This window comes from Giraffa tippelskirchi, chromosome 12 (genome assembly GCF_054371585.1).
Source record: "Giraffa tippelskirchi isolate mGirTip1 chromosome 12, T2T-mGirTip1v1.2.pri, whole genome shotgun sequence".
In the NCBI taxonomy this organism is placed as follows: Eukaryota; Metazoa; Chordata; class Mammalia; order Artiodactyla; family Giraffidae; genus Giraffa; species Giraffa tippelskirchi.
Window position 1 is genome coordinate 15,244,356 of NC_137286.1, and position 23,742 is coordinate 15,268,097.

Consider the following 23,742-nt stretch of genomic DNA (forward strand, 5'->3'; position numbering starts at 1 on the left):
CTCTCTTTCCACCCTGTGTCTCATCTTCCAGCCTTTCCACATGGCTCGGGCTTCTTGTTGCTTAGTGGTGCAAGGTGATCAAATTTCTAATAGGGGGCATGACTTTCAAGGTGCACAAAGTGGGTTCTTCTAGGCCAATCAAAGGCTATGCTAACACTAATATCTTATCACTTCCACTGTATTCTAGTGGTTAAAATAGTTTAGGGCCTGATCAGATTCAAGGAAGTGGAGAAATAGATTCCACATCATAATCAGTGTGTACTAAAGTCATATTTCACAAGTGCAAGTAAAATGGGAGCTATTGTTTTAACCATCATAAGAAATATGATCTGCCACAAGAACTATGGCACCTAATCAGACATTCTTTGCATGTGATGACAAGGAGAGAATAATACAAATATGTTGAAATGTGCTTGAATTTCACTTACTAGCCACGTGATTTGCTTACATTCAAGATCATAAATTTTGGGAAGTCTAACAAGAATGGTCAGAAATTCCCGATTAGTCATCTTCAGTTATACAATCCTTCCCACTCAAAGAAGATTGGAATGGATATCTTTGGGAGTCAGTCAAGAATGGACCAAAATCTGTAATTGGTCTATTTCACTTACTGTCTAATCTTTCCACCTTTGGGGAAGCTGGGCACAGGAGCCTAGACTGGATATATGGTGGAGAATCAGTATCTATGTGTGGAATCCAAATCAAACCTATAGCATGCTAGACAAAATGAAGGAACAAATCGGTAGAAACACAGGAAACTTTGCAAGACAATAAGGACTAAAATACAAGAATATGAAGGAAAGCCTAAAAAATTCTGAGTTGAGAGAGTAATAATCCAGATACTCTTTTACTAAATTTTAGAATGTTAGGAAAGAACTTATTATGCTTACAAACAGAATTGGTTCAAGATATTGGATTGGGGTCAAGATAGAAAAGATAAAAGGTGGGGGCTTGCCCCAGCTAGGAAGAGAGGCTAGAGAGAATACCAGGGAGGAACTGACATTTGAAATATTGAGTTTTCTACCTTGGAACTTTTATAGCAATTGATGACTGATTTGTTAAAGGTCAGTGCTTACATGCATTGTGTGCTAAGTCGCTTCAGTCATGTCCTACTCTTTGCAACCCTGTGGACTATAGCCTGCCGGGCTTGCTGTCCGTGGGATTCTCCAAGCAAGAACAATGGAGTGGGTTGCCATTTCCTTCTTCAAGGGATCTTCCTGACCTAGGGATTGAACCTGTTTCTCCTGCATTGCAGGAGGATTCTTTATGACCGGGCCACCATGGAAGCCCATTAAAGGTCAGAGAAAGACTCAAAGACATTATCAATCATTTTGTTAAGTAAAATGTAGTTATTCACAGGATGTTTTTCTAGATGGTGTATATAATTTTGATAGGTTAAACAGTAAGATATAAAAGTATACTTTGTTTATACATTCTTTTCTGAATTTCCTAAGAACTAAGTTTTACATTTGAAGATAATGTGAATAATGTACATTTGTGAATGTCCTTGATTACATTATTCTCTACAACTATTGCTTAGAACAGTACCAACCTGCATTACTGGAAAAAAAAAAGAACTTAGGTTTTGTTGATTTAGTTCTGATGATTTTATTATTTTGAAGAGTGATGAAATCATATCATTGCATGGTCTGGTTGATTTTTATATAACTTTTGTGAGACTAATCAGAAGAAATATAGGGCAATTTAGTTTTTGAGTTTAAACCCAAGTCAAAGTTTTGAATTTCTACAGAGGAAGTGCTTTCTGAGTTTGCTGGAATTGTTCTAGCCAAAAAGAAGTATTGAATAATGATGCATTTTTCTTAAGCTCAGCTAATCTATTTTTAGGCATAACATAGTGAATGAGAATCAAATCATGTCTTCTGAGAAAAATGGCAGTAGTTATATATATATATATATATATATATATATATATATATATATATATATTTATAGAGTAGCAGTTGCATTTGGATGGAACTTTTCCTCCCAGTCATGTGGATCATTAGCTAATATTTCAGTTAATTAATTAGAAAATTGTGAGTTAAAAGCTCTGGTTTCAAAACCTAAAGACAGAGACCCAAACCCAAATCTCCTTACTCTAATTTTTATATAGGAAAGAGCACAAAGTAATTAAAGACAAAATGACTCACAAAACAATTACAGCATATTTCTGATCTCAAGGAAAAATAATAAAATAACTTATTTAGGTTTTGAGGCTATTAAAGGTGTGCATGCCAAAGAAATAAACCCAAAGTTTATTTAACTTGATTGTAAAAACATTGTCTTTGAAAATGAGGATACTCAGATACATATGTTATGTATCTATATATATAATGTATATTCTATATAATAGTAGAATGAATAAATCTTAACATAGGTTATAATTAAAGTGTCTATATGTAGACTTCTATGACACTGAAAAAGTATTTGAAAGCATTTATATTGCTTTTTATTTAGTTATAATCTTCTATTAATGAATTTATGATTAGACATGAGCACTATTACCATTCTTCATTTTGTGAGTTCTTTTAATGGGCTTTATTTTTTAGAACAGTTTTACATTTTGTGGGTTTTATGTAAAATTTCTTTATTTTACAAAAATTTAACCAGAAAAGCTACATTTAGGTCACCAGAGGAGTTCTTAAAAGTTTCTCAAGTTTCATAACTTTTTGTTTTACCTTTGCTTAGAATTTATATCCTGCCTATTTCTGAACAGATTTGAAGTGGCTTATGAGATTAGGCATAATGCAAAAAGAGGCAATTAGGGATAGAATGAAAAGATACCATCTAACTAGAGCAGAGGGAATGAGGTGAACACAGACCCAAGAGGAGATGATTGTTAAAATTGGGGCACTGATCCAGGCAAAGAGGAAAAACTCATAGGTGTACAAAATTTTAATTTCTGAATAGAGAAAGCATTTAGATATTAGGATTTCTTTTTAATTGGGCCTAAACTCAAGTTGCAGTTTGATAACTTATCTGAGACACTGTATAAAGTTCAGAACAGTATTATTGATTCCTATAAAACAAACACACTCATTCTGTTTAAATATAATCATAAAATCCTATGCCTCCAATTAATGTTTTCTTTAGCTGGTTAATTTGTAAAGTCATATATGAATATGGAAGTAAAATTCTAAACTTTCCAAAAGGGCACAACTTTAGAAGTTAAAGTATCTTTAGTATCTTTACTTTCTCTCACTTCCTTTTCCTACCTCAGAAGTACCAGTTTTTTATATTCTCTTTCAAGTTCTCACTCTGGTTGTTTAACTGTAAATGATATCAGTTCAGTTCGGTTCAGTCGCTCAGTCATGTCCAACTCTCTGTGACTCCATGAACTGCAGCACACCAGGCCTCCTGTCCATCACCAACTCCCGGGGTTTACTCAAACTCATGTCCATAGAGTCAGTGATGCTATCCAACCATCTCATCCTCTGTCGTCCCCTTCTCCTCCCGCCTTCAATCTTTCCCAGCATCAGGGTCTTTTCCAATGAGTCAGTGCTTCGTATCAGGTGGCCAAAGTATTGGAGTTTCAGCTTCAGCAATCAGTCCTTCCAATGAGTATTCAGGACTGATTTCCTTTAGGATGGACTGGTTGGATCTCCTTGCAGGCCAAGGGACTCTCAAGAGTCTCCTCCAACACCACAGTTCAAAAGCATCAATTCTTTGGTGCTCAGCTTTTTTTACAGTACAACTCTCACATCCATACATGACTACATAGCTTTGACTAGACGGACCTTTGTTGGCAAAGTAATGTCTCTGCTTTTTAATATGCTGTCTAGGTTGGTCATAACTTTCCTTCCAAGGAGCAAGCGTCTTTTAATTTCATGGCTGCAGTCACCATCTGCAGTGATTTTGGAGCCCAAAAAGGGAAATTCTGTCACTGTTTCCACTTTTCCCCCAGCTTTTTGCCATGAAGTGATGGGACCAGATGCCATGATCTTAGTTTTCTGAATGTTGAGTTTTAAGCCAACTTTTTCACTCTCCTCTTTCACTTTCATCAAGAGGCTCTTTAGTTCTTCTTTGCTTTCTGCCATAAGGGTGGTGTCATCTCCATATCTGAGGTTATCGATATTTCTCCCGGCAATCTTGATTCCAGCTTGTGCTTCATCCAGTCCAGCGTTTCTCACAATGTACTCTGCATATAAGTTAAATAAGCAGGGTGACAACAGCCTTGACGTACTCCTTTCCCAATTTGGAACCAGTCTGTTGTTCCGTGTCCGGTTCTAACTGTTGCTTCCTGACCTGCATACAGATTTCTCAAGAGGCCGGTCAGGTGGTCTGGTAAATGATATGGTCACACTTTATTTCTTGATTATCAAATTAAGCAGTATTGATACTTTCTATATTGACAAAGAATGGATATCTCTTACTCTGCCAACATTTTCTCCTCACTCTTTCTCCCATTTTTATTAGTCATATTGAGAGGGTAACAGGCAGGAAGGCCAGAGGTCCCCAAGCAGCTGCTGCTGCTAAGTCGCTTCAGTCGTGTCCGACTCTGTGTGACTCCATAGATGGCAGCCCACCAGGCTCCCCCGTCCCTGGGATTCTCCAGGCAAGAACACTGGAGTAGGTTGCTATTTCCTTCTCCAATGCATGAAAGTGAAAAGTGAAAGTGAAGTCGCTCAGTCATGTCCAACCCTTAGCAACCGCATGGACTGCAGCATACCAGGCTCCTCTGTCCTTGGGATTTTCCAGGCAAGAGTACTGGAGTGGGGTGCCATTGCCTTCTCTGCCCCAAGCAGCAGGAGGAAATAAACTGCAAGTGGCAGATTTTTTTTTTTTTTTTCCTTCTCTACACAAAGCCTCTTTTAATTCTGTGTTGATAACACCTGGTTCTGCCTTCAGCTAACCAATGCGGTTTTCTTATGTTAATGAAACTATGTATTTGCTTTGGAATTTGCTTTCTTCAAAATGATTCCGCCTAAGACTAACTTTTTTCTTTTCTCAAACCTTGGGCTGATAATGGTTCAACAAACCAGTATTCCTGTCAATTGCTTTATGGCTGGGGGATGACACGCCTTGTGCCATCCTATCTCAAAAATGCATATTGTGGGAGGGGGGCTTTGTGAAACTTCCTCAGCCTGAGGTGTCTCTCTTATCTGATTAATAACTAGCAAAGGAGCACTCTTTCTGTCCCCTTCCAATGTCCATGTCAGAAGCTTTCCCTGTTTCTGTTATCAGTTCAGTTCAGTCGCTCAGTGTGTCTTACTCTTTGCGACCCCGTGAACCACAACACGCCAAGCCTCCCTGTCTGTCACCAACTCCCGGAGTTTACCCAAACTCATGTCCATTGAGTTGGTGATGCCATCCAACCATCTCATCCTCTGTCATCCCCTTTTCCTCCGGCCCTCAATCTTTCCCAGCATCAGGGTCTTTTCCAATGAGTCAGCTCTTCGCATGAGGTGGCCAAAGTATTGGAGTTTCAGCTTCAACATCAGTCCTTCCACTGAACACCCAGGACTGATCTTAATATAAACTTTGCTACACAAAAAGCTCCAAGTAGTCAAGCCTCGTCTCTGATCCCGGATCGAAATCCTCTCCTATGGAGGTCACGAATCCTGGCATAAATCCTGACATAAAACACAGCTCACCGCAGCAACCTTTCAATATTGTTATATTTTAATTCTTTATTCAGAAAATTAAAATTTGTATTTTTCTGATTCATCCACTTGAAACAGTATCTCTTGACTCCTCCAGAACAAAAAGTGTTCAGTGTTCTTACAGTTCCTTCCTTCTCTTTTCCCAGTTTTGCCAGCTCTATGATACTTATCCATGTGTTTACTCAGTTGTATCCAACTCTTTGTGACCCTTTGGACTGTAGCCCACCAGGCTCCTTTGTCCATGGGATTTTTCAGGCAAGAATACTGAAGTGGATTGCCATTTCATCCTCCAATACTGACCCAGGGATTGTACTTGTATCTTTAGATGGATTCTTTACCCACTGAGCCACTGAGCCATTAGAGAAGCCCCTACTTGTCTGTAATCGATGTTTAAAGTATACAAGTTAAAAACTGATGGTGAGAGGGCCAGATACAAGTGTTCAGAAGTGTTATGTTTGACTCACAAGATGACTATTTTTAAAGGAAATTTATTTAATAGTTAATAAGTGAAACTATGTAGATTTCATATGAATATTCTTTGTTTTTCTTCTCTAGAAAAATGAAAGAAGATCTGGTACTATTGAGTCCATATTTCTCCATGGTTGTAACCCACTGGAGCACAGTAATTGTCTCCTTTTGATGAAGCTTATGTTCATTTCTTCCCAGGTGCTTTGATGCATTTAGTTCACCTTTCTGTCCCTGTCAGCATCTGAGTTTGTGTGTGGCCTTTAGTTTGCAGTATTTTGTTTTATTCTGTAGTTACCATTAAATGATCCATGCTTTGTTTATAAAGTGAATCTGCTCCATGTTCTGGGACACTTCCTTCTATATTTCTTTTAGATTTTTATTAGCTTTTTGAAAAGAAAACATTATTTAACTAGTCATTTTATTCAACTATGAATATTTTGTTATTTGGGGCTTCCCTGGTGGCTCAGAGTGAAAAGCATCTGCCTGCAATGCAGGAGACCTGGGTTCGATCCCTGGGTCAGGAAGATCCCCTGGAAAAGGAAATGGGAACCCACTCCAGTACTCTTGCCTGGAGAATCCCATGGACAGAGAAGCCTGGTAGGCTACAGCCCATGAGGTTGCAAAGAGTCAGACACGACTGAGCAACTTCACTTTCACTTTGTTATTTTCTGACTAGTTTATCATTGCGGATTATTTTTGTTTCCTGGATATAATGGGTATAATCAAAATTCCACTGAGTAGAGGTCTCTTTTATCTGTTTTTCAGTTTTCCTCCAATTCCCTGAATTATCTGTTTCCTCTAAAGTCAGTTGTTCTCATTGTTTTATTGTGTTATATGAGATAAACATTCATTAACCATGATTTTATAAATGAGAAACCTGAAACAAGAACAAGTTATTATTTGTCTGAAATCATAGAACTGACATGTAATGAAATTAGAACCTGAATCTAGCTTTTTCTACCTGTTATCACCTGTGATATACTCCTTTGGACATCACAGACTCATGTACGTTGGAATATAAAACACAATTAGTTGTGCTATTAAGTTGTGTGTTTAAGTTACTATGATGGCTATCAGGAGTCCTCCACTAGACATTCTGCAGAGTGTTCTTGTCTTTTAGGAGTAGCGGAATCTTAACTCAGTTAACAGTCCCAGTCAATATGGTCTAAGGATGTAGTTATAATGATATCAGAAAGAACTTTTTAATTCAAAGACATAAGAAATAGATTACCTAAGAGTGAGTACACTGTACGGCATATGGAATATATAATGGTACAGAGCACTCACTCTGTGATTAGTGTCATGTAGGCAAAGCTGAATTATGAATCTTTGCCCAATGAGCTTATAATATAATGTTACTAAGTTGTGTACAGAGAATTTATAAATAGTTAAGTCTGTGATAATGACATGCAATAGACTACACATCCTACATCCTTGGTATTTTAGAAAATATCTTTTAGTCCCTGCTTGCTAAGACATGGGTGAAATTTGTGGTTAGGATTTCCTGAGGGAAAACTTCACTGACTTTGATTTTGCATTTTATGATCTTCATGCCTAACCTTATTTGGCACTGAAGTGCAGCTAATACTAATATCAGAGATTTCTCTTTTCTTACTATTATGCAAAATTCATAATTTTTAAAATACTGTGTATTAAATATTAAATCTATCTTTTAAGAGGGGAAAAAAAAACAACCAAAACCAAAATCCTGATTCTCTTTCTCCATAGCCTTTCAAATACTATCCTTACTGAGGGTTGGTGGTTCTGTTTGCTCTAAACTAGTGAGAAATTTGTATCTTTACTTGAGCAGAGACTAAGGCAGAGAATGATCCTGGGGAGTAAGTGGGCAAAGAGAATATGAAATATTTAGATTTGTTATTGAATTGCATTAGAATAAAGGGTATGGAAACATCCCTTCATATCTGAAAACGGGAAGCTAACAATTTTTGTGTTGCCTATGGTTTATTTTTGGTGCTTGGGAATTTGCTATCATAAAATAATTTAAAGGAATGGAAAATGCAATAGTCGTGAAGTTGAATGGTCATTTTTGGATCATTGGATAACTTATAGCATGAAGAGGAAAAACCCAGTTTCCAAAATATCTGGCTCAGGAAACAAAAGAAAGACATTATGTAACCATGTTGCAGGAATTTATTTCTGTCTGCAGTTGGTACACTGGGACTGCTAAAAAGAAATTGCAGAAATTAATGTTTAAGAAGTATACTTTGCATCATACTTTGGTGCGTACACATGTGTGTGGGGCATATATAAATAGAAACAAACATTTCTAGAAACTATACCAACCCTTACAATGTTCCAGTCACTGATACTTTTCATTCTATTCTATTCTATTGAAAGAAGAATGTCATTACAGACTACTTTATGAACGTAGTCATTAGACCCTTTAGGGGAGGGAATAATGGAAAATTTGGAAGAGACTATGTTTGAAAGTCAATCATGGGGGTTTAAGCAGATCATAGTTTTCTCTTTCATTTTCTTTCTAATTAATTCACTATTCACTATTCCTGTCTTTATACTCCTATTGATACCACGTAACCCTCCCTATCAGGGACTGCAGCTGATTGGACTATGGGTGGATACTTAAAGAAATCAATCCATAGGACAAGTTGTGCCAATCAGATGCCTAGATTGTTGAGATTTTTCTAGGATTCTGATAGATTTTTATGTCTTTACAAATTCATTTTTGGAGTCAATTTGAGATTTCTTTTCCTTATATCCAAACGTGGACTTCCCTGGTGGCTCAGACAGTAAAGTGGCTGCCTACAATACGGAAGACCCGGGTTCAATCCCTAGGTTGGGAAGATCTCCTGGAGAAGGAAATGGCAACCCACTCCAGTATTCTTGCCTGGAAAATCCCATGGGCGGAGAAGCCTGGTAGGCTACAGTCCATGGGGTCGCAAAGAGTCGGACACGATTGAGTGACTTCACTTTCACTTTCAAACATGGCTTGAAAACTGTACAGATATTTCCATTGCTGTCATTTAGAACTCATTTCATCCACAGATGAAACATGCTGTCTTATAAGTTATATTATAACTGTCGACTAGTCAATGAGCTATAACTATGCCAATACTCTTTAGAACACTGCACTGGCCAACAAGTTTTAATCCCAATTAAATTCAGTAAATTTTTATTCTTCTATGTGCTTCATCACCTCTTCACACAGTCAAGTTAATATCATGTTTTCTGATTCTGTTTTTGCTGGCTAAGTAGTCAATAGTTTCTGTTGAGTGACTGGCAGGTTATAGCCTCTCTTTCTTCAGGTTGTCTTGTCTTTTCTTCTTCTTAAGCACTTTTCCCTTAAGGTTTTAAATGGAGTCTTTGATGTCCTGACAAGTCGGGAGGTTTAACCATGGAAACCATAGCTTGCTCTTTTTCTCTTCTTGAGGCATGAATTTAGGGCTATTCTATAATACTAAAGTTTCTTTAATATTTGGAAAGGTGACTTATTTTGAGAATAGAATAATATTAAGCACCTCAAGTATTAATATTTCAAAATCATCTATTTTCAACTTGTTTAATTTTTCAATTTCTAAGGCCCTAAAAGTGCTCCATTTTGGTGTGATGCCAAATATGTAGACACTCTGCAAAGGAATCCCCTTATGAATCTTTCATTCAATTTCCTATTTTCAAAGGGCAGAGGAGAACAGAAATGTAGTCTCCTTTTTGAGAGAGCAGATAAGAGTTTTATTTGCTAAATGGTTTTTGAAAGAACATTTTGGGTAATTTTTGTCAATGAGTTAGTTTTATAGTGAATACATTTTTGTATTAAAATTCCTGAGATGTGGATTCATTTCCCTTCTTATTTAAAAATAAGCAAGAGTTGAGTAAGTATACTGATTAGTTTAGAAGACATTTTTGTGTTTATGTTTCTTTTTTTTTTTTTTTTTTTTTTTTTCTCATTTTAAATTTATTTTTAGTTTATCTTTTTTGTAAACAAATGATTGATGAAATAATGCAACACCTTAAATTCAAAAACATGGCGTGGTTTTCCAACCGTCTGTGGATGCGGTGCCTGATCAATCTATTATATAGGATTAATACAAGTTCATGCTTTTTGTGTTATGGTGAGACATTAAAGAATCCAATTTAGATTGGTTGAAGCACAAGTATAATAATCCTTGAATGTGATCAAACCTATGTAAAGACATGAGTTTGAATCCATTATCTTGAGACTTAACGTCGTACTGTGGTCCATCCATCTTCATCAGTCTCGTTTTTAGTACGACGAAGCGATTCCCTGTCTTTCTCAGCTCTCCAGGAGGCCTTCTCCTTCTCCCCCCCTTCCCTTTCTCGGTCTCGATCTCGGTCTCGATCTCTTGAAACAGCTGCGGGAGGAACACGACGAGGGGTATCCCGTTCTTCTGCCCGGTCATCTTTCCTGTCATCAGCACGTCTCCAAGAACTTACTTCCTCGCGCTCTGATCTGAGAGGCGGTCCTCTTCGGTCCCTGTCGTCTCGTCTGTCCCTTAGATCGCGGCGATCATCTCTCTCACGACGTCGGTCATCGCGGTCCCTATCATCACGACGACTTGCATCTCTCCAGCTTGAAGACTCCTCAGCTGGTCCTCTTCTCCAACCACCTTCATCCCTCGGCCGTCTGAAGCGGTCCTCTCGATCGCCATCTCTCTCTCTGTCTCTCTCTCTCTCTCTGTCCCTCTCTCTCTCTCTGTCTCTTTCTCTCTCCGGGTCCCTGTCGTTCTCATCTCGATCTTGATTATCTCGGTCTCTCTCTTTTTCCCTCTCCCATTCACGGTCTTCTGATGGTCTTGAGTCTCGAGGTGGACCCCAACTCTCTTCTCTGGCTTTTTCTTTCTCTCTCCATCCACCTGGTTTGACAAATGGTCTCCAGGGGCCAGGTCGTGAATCATCACCCCTTCTGGGAATCCGATCGTCATCAGCCCGTCTTGAGATCCGATCGTCATCCATGTTTCTCCAAGGCCCCCTGTCATCATCTGCACCGCGCCTGGAAAATCTGTCGTCATCTGCACCTCGCCTGGAAAATCTATCATCGTCGGTATTCCGCCAAGGTCCTCGATCATCATCCAAGCCACGCCTGGGACCCCGGTCCTCATCCATGCCCCGCCTGGGACGATCGTCGTCAGCACTCCGCCAGGAGGGACGCTCCTCGTCCGCACCTCGGCGCGGACCCCGGTCCTCATCCATCCCGCGCCTGGGTCCCCTGTCCTCGTCGGCCGTGCGCCAGCTTCCTCTATCCTCATCCAGTCCTCGTCTAGGTGGTCTGTCGTCATCCGCGTGACGCCAGCTACCCCTGTCTTCATCGCCAATTCGTCTGGGAGGCCTGTCATCGTCTGCACTACGCCAAGAAGGCCGGTCATCGTCCGCCCCTCTGCGAGAGAACCGATCTTCATCAGGACCACGTCGTGGGCCTCTGTCGTCATCCATGCCACGTCGGGGAATGCGATCGTCATCTGGTCTGAGAGAGGACTCTCTCTCTTCATCATCCCCCAGGCGCCTCGGACGGTCTTCATCTCTTCTGTGAGGTCTCTCTTCGTCCCGCCCTTCTCCACGTCTCCACTCCTTCTCTGGAGGGCCTCTTCTCCACTCAGAATTAGAGCTAGTGGTTTTCTTCCAAGGAGAGTTATAATTTTGTTGAACATTTTATTTGAGGAATTACATTAATGTGTAGTTTTTGGTATATTTTATATTCAACTATTTTTCTCTTCTCCTTACCCTCCCCATTTCATAAGACTAAAAATGAAATAAATTTCCAAATGAATCTCATTTATATTTTCATTCTCCTGGTGACAGAGAATTATATATGCACTCATGCTTTAAGATATTTTAAAGTCAAGATGAGAATTTTGTTTCCAGGTGATCTAGAACTAATATTTCAAATTTTCTGATACAATTTTTTCTAACTCATAAGACAGTGAACTTGTAGCTGGGAGAATTTGGACTATGCATTCTATGTAATGAGATTTTAGATACTTTTCATTTTTTCCTTCCAAACTCTCTGAATCATCTTATTTTTAATAACAAATAGATATTAGTTTTACAATAAGATAAAATATTGAAACCATTTTCAGCCTAGCTTTTTTCCTTGGAAGATTATTAATAGCTGTTAGAAGCAATGATAGGAACATCATTTGTTCAACTTCACTCTGTTCACTTTGACTTTTAATGTATATTTTCTTTTCCCCACCCTTTTATATAAACATTTTATGAGTATGAATTAAATTGGTTGATAGTGGAAGTTTGATTTTGTCTGTGTGTGCATTAAAAAATCTAAGAATACAAAACTTAAGAAAATAAACCAACTTCTGCCTGCAAATCTTCAAGTTCTACTTGAAGCATATTTATCTACTGTATTTTTCCCTAAATAGACTGCAGTAGTTTGAGGATTAGCTGTTTCTCAGGTTAAAATGCAAGAGCTTAGAAGATAAGGGTAAAATTTTTCTCGAAAATTCTAATAGCCCTCAATATTATTAATATGGCACATGGGATTTTTATATCAACAGATTTTTAAATTCTAGCTTACAAATATCTGTAGAATTGGTACTATATTTTTACTTGTATTTCACTTCTGCAATTTAGTCTATAAGATTCTTTGGATTTCCATTTTTATTTTCTCTTATTCTGACAAGAGCACCTTGGTTTCTGTAAGGATTTACCCATTCCTCACTTTGTTCAATCTTAGTGAAATTGCCAAAGTGTCCTCTGCTCTCTTGGTAAAAGAATGGGTCATTCTACCTAATGAGCCAATCAGAATCTCTCTTCCAGAATTTGAATCTTGAGTCATAAGGCCTTATGACAGGAAATAGTTGGATTATTAATCATGGGGTGCATGGTGAAGAAAGTCTCATTAGCTTTTCTACCATGATTCCCAGCATTGCTATGATTCTTATACTGTTTGAAGCCCGATCTTTTGAATTTTCTTCTGATTATGTTAGCAGTTTTTTCCTTATTCCAAATTTATTCCTTTTTTTAAAAAATTGACCTTTCTTTTTAAATAAAACACAGATACAGAAAGCCACAACAAACAAAAAGCTAAATAAACTATTATAAATTAGACACCCTTACAACCATCATCTAAGGGAAGAAACAAAGCTTTAGTCGAAGAAAGGAATAGAACCACCACCCAAGAATTCCCCTTTGCCACCATCTGTCGCATCTCAGTCTTAGCTGCTTCCTTCATAATGTAATTGACCACTATATTGACATTTAAAATAATCACTCCTTGAATTTATCACCCAAGGATAGATCCCTAGTTTAGTGTTCTCTTTTAAAATTTTTCATAATTTTTTTGATTGGTATAGTTTTTCCACTTTTTATAATATTCTTTGAAATGAATTTCTTGTATCATTGGGTTTTTTAAAAGTCTACTCTGTCAACCTGTGTTTTAAGTGGTATATTTACAAAGTTTTCATCTAATTACTGATATGTTAGGGCTTAAGTTTGCCATTTTATTTTATTTTTTTTCTATTTGTCCCCTTTGTTTTGGTTCTCTGTTTTCTTTTTTCCTGTCTCCCTATAGGCTAAACATTTTTTTAAAATTCTATTTTGATTTAGCTATAATTTTTTTTTTTTTTACTGTATCTTTTTGTTCAGGTTTTTCAGTGTTTGCTTCAGGTATTACATTACATATATATAACATCATAATCTGCTGATTTCATGCTGTTTTCTCACAATGTGAATGTAAGATTAAATATATGACTTTAAGATGTCTAGTCTAATGCTAACTCAAACAAAACAAGAGCCTTTATTTGAAACTGTAGTGAAAAAATATAGTAATTCTTTTTTTTTTTTTTTTTTTTGCTCTGCATAATTCTCTTTATTATTTTTTTTTTTTTATAAATTTATTTATTTTACTTGGGGGCTAATTACTTTACAATATTGTAATAGTTTTTGCCATACATTGACAAGAATCAGCCATGGGTTTACATGTGTTCCCCTAGTAATTCTAATCAAAGTTTATTTGTGGTTTGTACAATAGATTTCAATCTCATGCAAACTTTTATATTATAAAAGTGATTTTGAGTCTACTTTTCTGATATGAAAATGCAAAATTAAATCCTGAAACGTGAAAAATATTGAAATTATAAAATAGCATAAGGTATCAGTTCAGTTCAGTCGCTCAGTCGTGTCCGACTCTTTGCGACCCCATGAACTGCAGCACGCCAGGCCTCTCTGTCCATCACCAACTCCCAGAGTCTACCCAAACCCATGTCCATCGAGTCGGTGATGCCATCCAACCATCTCATCCTCTGTCGTCCCCTTCTCCTCCCGCCCCCAATCCTACCTAGCATTAGGGTCTTTTCCAATGAGTCAACCCTTCGCATGAGGTGGCCAAAGTATTGGAGTTTCAGCTTCAACATCAGACCTTCCAATGAACACCCAGGATTGATCTCTTTTAGGATGGATTGATTGGATCTTCTTGCAGTCCAAGGGACTCTCAAGAGTCTTCTCCAACACCACAGTTCAAAAGCATCAATTCTGCGGCGCTCAGCTTTCTTCACCGTCCAACTCTCACATCCATACATGACCACTGGAAAAACCATAGCCTTGACTAGACGGACTTTTGTCGGCAAAGTAATGTCTCTGCTTTTAAATATGCTATCTAGGTTGGCCATAACCTTCCTTCCAAGGAGTAAGCGTCTTTTAATTTCATGGCTGCAATCACCATCAGCAGTGATTTTGGAGCCCAAAAAAATAAAGTCTGACACTGTTTCCACTGTTTCCCCATCTATTTGCCATGAAGTGATGGGACCAGATGCCATGATCTTAGTTTTCTGAACGTTGAGCTTTAAGCCAACTTTTTCACTCTCCTCTTTCACCTTCATCAAGAGGCTCTTTAGTTCTTCACTTTCTGCCATAAGGGTGGTGTCATCTGCATATCTGAGGTTATTGGTATTTCTCCCGGCAATCTTGATTCCAGCTTGTGTTTCCTCCAGCCCAGCGTTTCTCATGATGTACTCTGCATATAAGTTAAATAAGCAGGGTGACAATATACAGCCTTGACGTACTCCTTTTCCTATTTGGAACCAGTCTGTTGTTCCATGTCCAGTTCTAACTGTTGCTTCCTGACCTGCATACAGGTTTCTCAAGAGACAGGTCAGATGGTCTGGTATTCCCAAAGCATAAGGTATACTTAATGTTAAATGAAACTGGATTTTTTGGTATAATTTTTTAAAAAGGGAAAATAATGATAAGTTATAAAAACAAGTTAGGTTTATACTCTTTCTTGAAGTTAATATAGTTGGGCACTGACAGTTGAAATAATCACTTGTTTGGCATTCAGAAAATTCATGTTTATTTGAAGGCCTTGGCTAATATGTGTAATTTTTTGAATTATACAGAACCAAGTTGAACAGAATTTCTGGAACAGAACCATTATATAATATTACACTGCTTATATATATATATGTGTGTGCATATATATATATATATATATGTATATACATACATATATGTGTGCAAGGAGATCCAACCAGTCCATCCTAAATGAAATCAGTCCTGGGTGTTCATTGGAAGGACTGATGTTGAAGCTGAAACTCCAATACTTTGGCCACCTCATGTGAAGAGTTGACTCATCGGAAAAGACCCTGATGCTGGGAAGGATTGGGGGCAGGAGGAGAAGGGGACGACAGAGGATGAGATGGCTGGATGGCATCACCGACTCGATGGACACGAGTTTGGGGAAACTCCGGGAGTTGGTGATGGACAGGGAGGCCTGGCGTGCTGCGATTCATGGGGTCACAAAGAGTCGGACACGGCTGAGCAACTGAACTGAACTGAACTGATATGAAACACTGATATTTTCATATACATTTGGTTTTAAAGTTTGATGTTATCATTAGCTATTGACTTTATAGGAGTTTTTCCAAATCTTGTAAATCCAAGTTTAAACTGTATCTTACATATTCTTTTAAAATTAATTTATGATTTATGTATTAGTTAAATTTTGAGTATTTGGGCTCAAATTATACTGAAACAAAAAATGGTTTAAATAAATGGAATAGAATGAGTCAGAGAGACTATTTGGTATCTAACAAATTGGAGGTGATTTCAGATGCTTCTCAGAATTGAGGAAAATAGAAAATGGACATCTGATTTCCCTGGACATGGAATAGTGCATTAAGCCTGTTTCCTCATCCTGCAGACCAGAATAGCCCTTGGCCCTCTTCCTGAGCCTTCAGACTTTGACTGTCTTTCTTCCTGAGGACACTCTGATTTGGAAATGCACCATATTTAAAGTTGACTGGTTCTGCCAAGTGTCCATTAAGGGTGCTCCTGTTGAGTCCTAAACCCTTTGTCATCAGTGTGGTCTTCTGGGTTACTTTTTCTTGATACCATCTTCTCTACATTTTACCTTATTGCACACAGTATTGACTCCCAGATCCCTGGTGCTTTGCCAGTTTTCCTCTGAAGGCCAGAAAATAGAGACTATGACATATTTTCTTACTGAGAGTTCTCCTGCTGTTCGATGTCTATTTTGAGTTGAAATTGAGAATATAATTATTTATGTCCATGGTTCTTGGCTTGAGGTGTCTTATTGCTTATGACCATTGCACATAGGTCATGGGGCAAAAAAGGTAACAAGTCCCTGATTCTTGGAGGCCCTGGAGGTGTATTCAGTTGGAAAAGCTATGATCGTGAGTCCAGTTCTCCCCTTTGCTTTCACTATGATTCATTCTGCTTCACTCTCCGCATTGTATTACTGGATATTTATTCCTTGCTAAGTTTTAGGAAAGCTCAATTTTTATATTGTTTAATTGCTTGTTTCCAAAGTTAAGTTCATTTTTTTTACTTTAAGACCTTGAAATAGATTTTTCCTTTCTTACTTGAAACATCTTTCAGCTAAGATAAATGAGCCAAAGAACGACACTCACTGATATGCCTTCTCTTCTTGCTGGCTTGATGAAAGCACTTTTGTTTCTTTTTGGAATAGACTGTTCAAGATCTAGTCTGACAGGAAGTCAGTTTCTGCAATGTGTTGTCTGCTGGAAGCATTGATCTTCATTCTTTTCTCTTTTCAGTTCTTCCTGCTTGAAATTGGTCTAGGGACCATAATTCCTGATTGTGGCTGACAAAACTCCTGATATAAAATATTCCTTTTCTCTACTTGAGCTCTGCATCATCAGAGATCTGCAGCTGAGAGGCTATCTCTGGAAAATATCTTTGTAGTTCTCCTCCACTTATTCACAGCTCACATTATTTGTTTGACTCTAACCTCTCCGTACTGCTGGGGAAGATTTTAAACTTAGAATCAAGAAGCACCGGGAACAAAATTGGTATAACATGTTGCCTAGCCCATACTTTTTATTATTTCAAGTCATCATATCAGCTGATTGTAGAAGCACCTGTTGCTGAATGCTGAAATGAAGTTTCAAAATAAAGTAATTAATGTCATTCTGGTAAACATGTTTTAAAGTTTGACTACACTCCTGATTTAAAGTTGACAACAAACTACATTGTGAATTTGGATTGGCTTAATGACACAGCAAATATCATTACTCTGCTGGGGTATTCTAATGATTATAAACAACGTATCAGTTAAACAGGTGGGTTATGATTTGATAACTTAAAATGTACTCAACATAGCTTGATTATAAAGGAGAACATATCATTCACCACTTTCACAGATTAAATTGTCTGTAAAGATTTTCCCTATAGTGAAAAAGATCAAGATGTCAAAATAACTTGAACATGTGTATCTGTACAAACTCCTAAGCAATACTAAATGTTTCTCCAGCACAGTAAGTACTTAAGTAAAAGTCAACTTCTTTGTATTATTTGCATATAATGTTAGTTTTATATTTGCTCTATAAAAGTCAGTGCTCTGTTAAAAAATTTATTTTTAGTGTTCGTAGAGGAAACACTGTTTTTTGGTTTATAACCCAAATCCCTTAAATTCGTAGTTAAATATTCTTTATCAGTCTATAGGCCTTGACAGAAACGTAGAGAGGCAGTTTATTTCTCATTCATTAAGACATTTGACAACTTAAAAAGCTATTATATATCTTTAATTCCTACCCATGCTCAGAGGAAAAATGAGATGGGAATATTTGTTGCAAAGATAATTCTATGGTATTGTTCATATTACAGTGTTATATGTTTTTCATTTGCTCCTCCAAACCTACTCTTCTCTCTTCCCCATCCTGCTCTGTGAACTTCCCATCTTGCTTCCCTTGATTTGACCAACAAGAGATATTGGCATGTATCAGGGGTGGAAGAGAGTGAAGGCAGGCTTATTTTTCCCTTTCTCTCCTGTCAGGGTCATCGATTGTTAGAGGCTGCTTCTGTCTAGATTGTCTTTCTTCTGACTTTTAAAACCTAGGGGTAGCAATGGTCTCCCATTCCTCTTTCACTAAACAAGGAATGTCTTCCTGTTTTGATAGTTTGTCTTAACTCTTGAGAAATCTTTGTCCATAGTCTCTGTACTAATTTCCTAGGGCTGCCATAACAAATTAATACAAACTTGGTAACTTAAGAAGGCCAAGGGTCTGAAGTGAGTCAGCAGCATCATTTTCCTCTGGAGGAGAGCAGGGAGAATCTGTCCCATACCCCTCTCTCAGCTTCTGGTGGCTGTCAGAAATCCTTGGTGTTCCTTTCTTGTGACTACATCACTCCAACCTCTGTCCTGGTCTCCACATGGCCTTCTCCGTGTCTCTCAGTATCTTTTCCTCTTCTGTGTCTTATAGAACATCTATTATCCAATTTAGAAACAGATGTGACCTAGGATGAGCTCACCTTGAGATTTTCACCTTAATTTCATCAGCAAACCCCTTATTCCAAGTAATATCACATTCCAAGGTCCCAGGTAGAAATGTTTTGGGGGCTCACTATTCAAGCCAGTATAGTCTCTTCATTAAACTCTCCTCACTTAAGCCCATTGTGTACGTGTGTGCTCAGCCACTAAGTCATTCTTTGTGCCCCATGGATTGTAGCTCACCAGACTCTATCCATGGAATTTTCTGGGCAAGGATATGGGAGTGGGTTGCCATTTCCTTCTCCAGGGAATCTGCCCAACCCAGGGATCAAACTCATGTTTCCTGCATTGGCAGGCAGGTTCTTTACCACTGAGCCATCAGGGAAGCCCTAAGCCTATTGGGCCCCTGACTAATAGAGATAATGGTTTTAATATATCAAAATTAAAAAAAAAAATGGAAGATTAAAATAAGATATTTGAGGAAAGAAGATATTCAAAACAACATAGTGGCCTGGCAAGGCTCATGCTACAATAAAAACTAGAAATACATTGTCTATAAAGAACTAGAAAAACTGTATATCTACTATCATAAAGGAACAGTTTTCTTTAGCATCCCTTTAAGATAATATACTTCTAGCTGTCTTTGGAAAATCTATTTTAGAAAAATAAGATTATTTGATTTATTTGAAGTCAATCCCCCTACTAGAGAGAGTTTAATAATAATAATAATAATAAAGCCCCTCAAAATTGATATAGATTCTTCCATCTAACATATATGAACTATTGGGGTTCATATATAGGCCTCAAATTCCTAAGTCTAAGATGAATAAACAGTATATACTCCCCACTCTATGATCTTAGGGGCTTGAAATGTGTGATTGAATTATACAGTATTCAACATAGCTCTCTAATAGAAGAACTCAAGGAAGTGCAAGGTGCCAATTAGGATGATATTTTTTCCTGATAGTGACAGAAAACAAGCATAGAATCAAAAGAGCCAGTCAGAAGAACAGAGGATAAGACTGTGGCCCTGAACAACCTGGGCTTTGGGTAAGTGAGGCCAAAAACTTTCTGTAGAAATAGAGATATAGGAGACATTACTTTGCCAACAAAAGTCTGTCTAGTCAAGACTATGGTTTTTCCAGTAGTCATGTATGGATGTGAGAGTTGGACGGTGAAGAAAGCTGAGCGCCGAAGAATTGATACTTTTGAACTGTGGTGTTGGAGAAGGCTCTTGAGAGTCCCTTGGACCGCAAAGAGATCCAATCAATCCATCCTAAAAGAGATCAATCCTGGGTGTTCATTGGAAGGTCTGATGTTGAAGCTGAAACTCCAATACTTTGGCCACCTCATGCGAAGGGTTGACTCATTGGAAAAGACCCTAATGCTGGGTGGGATTGGGGGCGGGAGGAGAAGGGGACGACAGAGGATGAGATGGTTGGATGGCATCACCGACTCAATGGACATGGGTTTGGGTAGACTCCGGGAGTTGGTGATGGACAGAGAGGCCTGGCGTGCTGCAATCCATGGGGTCGCAAACAGTCAGACACGACTGAGCCACTGAACTGAACTGATAAAGGTTATGTAGAAAAGGAAGTTTGAGAGGACCACAGAATCTGGACCCAACCAGAGTCAAGACTGTTCTTTCAGTCATAGTGGGTGAAGTATTTTCAATAGTTTATGTTAAATCTTTCTCTCTCCCCACTGTGTTATATTTCAAAAATTTGTGCTTATTAGCTTTAGAGAAAAATGTGTAAGTTCTTACTCCAGAGTGTTCAGCCATTGTCAATGACTCCTTTATAATTCTTTTAGCCTTGTCAACTAAAGAACCCCTCCAGGTTTTGTTAAAAATAGATACTGAATGCATTCTTCTCATCTCTTTAAGTTGAATCTGGTGAGCTAAAGAAAACTAAAAGTCCATGAGACTCCTCTCTTTCAGAATGTTGCTTTAATAAACTATTTTATACAAAATCCTGATGTGCTGCATGGTGTGTACAGACAAGGTCCTATTCTTGTCATTCAGTTGAATACACTAGCATGTTTAAATGAGGGAAAGTAATCTCTTTGCTTCTTCATTGTTCTTTGAATAATCTATTTAAAGTGACACTTTCCTTATTGTAAAAAATGCAAATCTTTTCATATTTCTAAATATTTTTATTTACATTGAACAATTTAGGCAAAAGTCTTTCTCTCATAGTAGAAATAAAAAATTATGAAACTGTAAATCTGTCTATATTTTCATTCAAATAAAGGAAAATTAAATACCATTTCATGGGGCAAAAATATTTTGATGACTAACCAAGATAAACACAGCATGAAATAAATTACTTAATAAACAGCTCACAAATGTGACTTATTTAATACATTATAGTTGATTCATCCTGCCTATTCACATTAATGGAGGAGCATAAACCATTTTTGTCAGTGAAATTTTATTCAGATTTAAAAAGAATAACGTAGTTTATGACAGATTTAACTACCGTCATCAGCTATATACCATCCTGTTGCTTTCAGATTGTAGATTGAACATATGTTTTTAAAATCTTAATATGTCATATAATCAGAAGTGTTTTATGTTAATATATGGCTTTGTTCATTTGATTACAGCACTGGAAGAACATTAAAGTTTTATGAGAGTCCTATAAAATTCAACAGTTTGATAGAATACTAAACAGAGTAATCACCATACTTTATGGAACTTTATTCTGAGATGAGTTAGATTTTCTCTAATGATTTTTAGGTGGAGTGACTCAGATCATTAGCCTACCATATTCTATACATGAAAAGGGATGGAATCTAGAGTCCTGAAAAATAAAGAGCATCTCTCAAACTATTTATCATATTACCAAAAAGTAACTCAAACATTGGAACAAACAAACAAACAAACATTCCCTTACGTAGGTGACAATAGGATTTTTTAATAAACACTTCTTATTTAATAAATTGCTTTTGTCATTTCATGAGATCCTAGCAACTACAGCTGATCTAGTAGTATTTGGCAGTCACACTTCTGTACCTCTGAGGTCTGTACCTCGTCTCTGATGAGACAGATATTATCTTCCAGGGAATAGACATTCTTCAGGCAGCATTAAAGGACTCCTTCAAGGGTGGGGAGAGGGCAGAGCTTGTAGGCTTTTCTTTGTGAACTCTCACCCTACTGAGTCGGAGTTGTTACAGGGTCCTGCTCTTCAACTGCAGGTCATCTTCTTTTGTAGGTGCCGATTTCTGTTTATATAGTAACTTTGGAACTCATAGTATCTGGGGAAATGGTACAAACCATGTACATATAAGAAAATTGAAAATGCCAAAGGTTATTTTTTCAGACATTTTATTCATTCAAGAAATATTTATAACTTATAATTTATATTATAATATAATATTTATATTTATAAATATTTATAATATCATAACCCTGACCTTTTTTTTCCTGGAAAGATATAAGATGGGAAATATAGACAAAAGGGTGGTAATTGCATTTAAGGAATGCTCCCTACGTCTGTTCCAGACACCAGAGAAATAGCAATAGCCAAAGCCTGCCCACAAAGAGCTTTCACTGAGGTAAGGAGAGACATAGTAAACAAGCAATAAAAAAGTTAACCTTTAAAAATAAAATTTCCTACTTATATAAATATATGTATTACAGAAAAAAATGAAATTCAGAGACTTCCTGTTGTTACTGTTGCTTTCTTATTTTTTATACATTAGCATACTGGTGGTTAAGAAATTAACTACTGGTGATTAAGGAAGCCTAAAAGCAGACTTCCTGGGTTTGAGTCATGCCCCTCCCAGCTGAGATACTAAAAAAAGACTGAATGAGTTAACACATGGAAAACTTACAGTTGTGCTCAGCACATAGTAAGGGCTTAATACGTACTATGTTACTTTTATCGTTACTTGACAAGGACACTACATTGAAGACTCTTCTGAGAACCTGGGAATAAGATTGTTGTCACTGTTCAACTGCAAAACCAATGGATCAGAGTAGAGATATACAAATTGTCTCAGAGACAAAGGGTAGATTTCCAGGGCAAAAGGACTATATTGTAACTTTCTGCGTGGATTAATACAGCGAAAACATTACTGTGTCAGATGTGGGCTTTGTTAGCAATGGATGTATAAAGACAGGAGAGAGTAGATGTTGGCACTGTGTGTGTGCATGCTCAGGTGTGTCTGTCTCTTTGTGACCCCGTGGACTGTAGCCTACCAGGCTCCTCTGTCCATGGGCTTTTTCCAGGCAAGACTACTGAAATGGGTTGCCGTTTCCTACTCCAGGGGATCTTCCCACCCCAGGGATCAAGCCCTGTCTCCTGCACTCGCAGGTGGGTTCTTTACCACTGGGAAGCCCAGGTGTTGGTACTGTATTGCCTAGTGAGAGAGTTAATTCTTAGACAGGCTGATGAGTCTGCGGCCCTCAAGGAGGAAAGGGTCCAGGACCCTTAAGGAGAAGAAAAAGGACAAACATTTTTTTCTACATTGTTTTGTCTCAGTTACATAAGATGTTTTTTCTTAAACTCTGAGTTGTTATGCCAACAATATTTAAGACTTTCTTTAAGCCCAGAGCTAATAATTACACAACAAAACAACTCATCTTGCTCAAGCATATGTTTTTCCCTAAGCTCTGTACTAATGATTATATAGCAACTATGTATCTTGCTCTAAGACAAGTTTTACCTTCTTAAGAAGAATCTTCTGATTAATCTTGTTATCTTTAAACTTGTGTTGTGGGAGTGGGTATGGTAAGACCTTTCTGTTGTTAGTTCTGATCTTGTTAATTTAATATGTATGTTGTGGGAGTGGGTCTGGTAAAAGTATATGTCTTATCTCCTTGATAAGACTAGGAGGGGAACACTCTCCATCCCTCTTCTGATGTCTATGTCAGAAGCTTCCTCTGTCCCTTTTTATACTTAAATAAAACTTCTGCCACACAAAGTTTTGAGTGTCTGAAGTCTGGTCTCTGGCCCCAAAGCTAAATCTTCT

General features: G+C 37.7%; 1 protein-coding gene and 1 pseudogene across 12 annotated transcripts in view; one reads left to right on the plus strand and one right to left on the minus strand.

Moving 5' to 3' along the window:
- Positions 1 to 23,742, plus strand: part of LOC145529023 (uncharacterized) — a 1,122,255-nt gene that overhangs the window by 444,359 nt on the left and 654,154 nt on the right. The window contains exon 1 of one of the 11 annotated variants that reach the window (XM_081548501.1): positions 19,756 to 19,815. The exons of the other annotated variants lie outside the window; for them this stretch is intronic. The gene's annotated coding sequence lies outside the window, so the exon portion shown is untranslated. Of the gene's footprint in view, positions 1 to 19,755; positions 19,816 to 23,742 lie in introns of those variants that run through there. 11 annotated transcript variants of the gene reach the window in all.
- Positions 10,187 to 12,255, minus strand: LOC145529020 (eukaryotic translation initiation factor 3 subunit A pseudogene; annotated as a pseudogene). The gene has a single exon (XR_014070835.1). The product of XR_014070835.1 is annotated as a eukaryotic translation initiation factor 3 subunit A pseudogene (transcript).